We start from the raw sequence: 2173 nt of genomic DNA on the forward strand, positions 1-2173 counted from the left end.
TGGTTCAGCAGTCAACAAACAGTTCAACGGAGCGTAAATACGCTCGTTCAGCAAGAAGTCAGCAGGTCGCACCGGAAAATAGTGTATTCGTAACATCAAAACAAACGTCATGATACAATATGTACGACAGTTACAAAGTCTGGTTTAAGGTTAGGAAGAATGGTAAATGTGACAACGGGTTACGGACACTACAAACCCGTCCTTTTTGTTGTGAATAGTTTGTTCCATTGGATTACTCTATTCAGACCACTACTTGCCATTTCTGGACGCACCACTTAAATGGGCTAACCGATAGTAACCTCTATTGAGAAATGCTCTTTCCTGGAAACAGCCTACTGGGGGGATAACTAATGGTGGACGTTTTGTTAGGCCGTCGGTGGCAAACAGCTTTCTCGAGTAGTCTATAATTAGAAGATGTACTAGCTACGGACAATTACCCTCAGTTTTCCTGAAATATTATTGACAACATTATTAAATCATGTCATGTCGTTGATTTTACCTGACTGATCGCTCCAGATTAAATAGCCTCAATTCACCAAAACGAAGGATATGTTTTTATAAAAAAATAGCTGCCAAAGTATATCTACCAGGTTTTCTACAAGTTGCGAAATAAACTTGTTATCATTTTTATTGAGTATTATTATTGTTACTGCCAAGTTATAAAACTTATTACGTAGCGATTTACAACTTGGTCGACTGCATGAAAGTTCTATCATATGAAACCCCTTTTTATTGTAAATCACCAGGTTAATGTAAAGGGGTTTGATTGCCATCAAACGCCCGGTTAAGCTTTTTTGGTTATTGAACCGCACCGTTAATATAAACACCCAAAGTCCAAAACGTGAACTGGTTCAGATCAGATCCATCAAAAAGACCCATAGATAGGTATGGAACGTGTCATTCAGGGCCTTGGTAGTTAATTAATCGAGATGGAGGCCACCGTCTTCCGTACTATTGTTCGAAACGCTTGACACTCCCTTCTTCATCCACCGGTGTGTTTTCTGCCTCCTGAATTGCGACAACGCGCATTTGAAAACAAGAATGATTATCGGTGATATACTGTTTGCAGTGTTTGGACACTTCTGACCAGCAAATGTGAACCAGCTAATCAGAAAAACCAAAAGGCGCGCATTGTTTAATGGGAAACTATGTGCTATTTGTGTTAGTGTCGTTCAGAGGGAGATTAGGTAGACGGCTAGTTGAACAACATTTCACTTTACTACAGAACGTAATATTCTTTCAACGGTTCTGGCTCAACTGAAGGTTAAAAAATAAAGACTAATGACGTCACTCTGGTATATCGGGAGGATAATATCTTGAAATCCCGAGATCCACTGTACTAAGTGGATTAAAATCTTCGTTAAATTGTCACCGAGACAGGTGCCAGAGTTTGCATACACCAAAATAAATACAGTCTATTCTTACTGTCAAGGCGACCCAGGTAAACGACCCAGGTGTATGATTGCCTTACTTCACTTCACTTGGGACCACGACATATTAGTTTCATAGTTCTTGAGATCTCACCGATGGGACTGTTCATCATCCAACTCAGCTTATGTCTATTGAAGACATCATTCTGTTGTTTAGCATATTAGAGTGACGTAAATCAAGCGTTTGAGGAAAAACAAATAGATACAAGACCTTATTAAAAGGCATTATCCAAACCTAAGATTACAACTCAGTCGAACAACGTATGGTATTCAAAACGGCATTGCTTACTTTGGAGTATGGCTTAAGCAATAGGGAAATCTTCATGAATGACGACAAACAGCGTTCGAATTGCCAACACAAAGTCATTGATGAAGCTATTCAAAGCTAACAGACTGTCTTGCCAGTCGATTTGGCACACCCGTTTGCATCAAGTAAGTGACGTTTACTCAACAATTTCCCGAGACCAAATTTTGTTTTACAGACTCACTGGTAACCAGCAGTACTTTAAATATTTTGGAGTGTTACTTTTATCTGCAAAACGACTGTAAGATCAGCTCAACTGACACACAATCAGGACATAGGACCCACATATAAGACCATTCCTGACCAAAAATACATTGAAAAGATCGGCGAGAGAAACTTCCAAACATAGAAACCCTTGTCAGTGTGGAGGATCGAGCGAATATCATTAGTCTCACAAATGCAATACGCTGATACGTACGGGGGTGAGATTGAACAACTA

The sequence above is a fragment of the Opisthorchis viverrini genome (genome assembly GCF_000715545.1).
Source record: "Opisthorchis viverrini unplaced genomic scaffold opera_v5_162, whole genome shotgun sequence".
Taxonomy (NCBI): Eukaryota; Metazoa; Platyhelminthes; class Trematoda; order Opisthorchiida; family Opisthorchiidae; genus Opisthorchis; species Opisthorchis viverrini.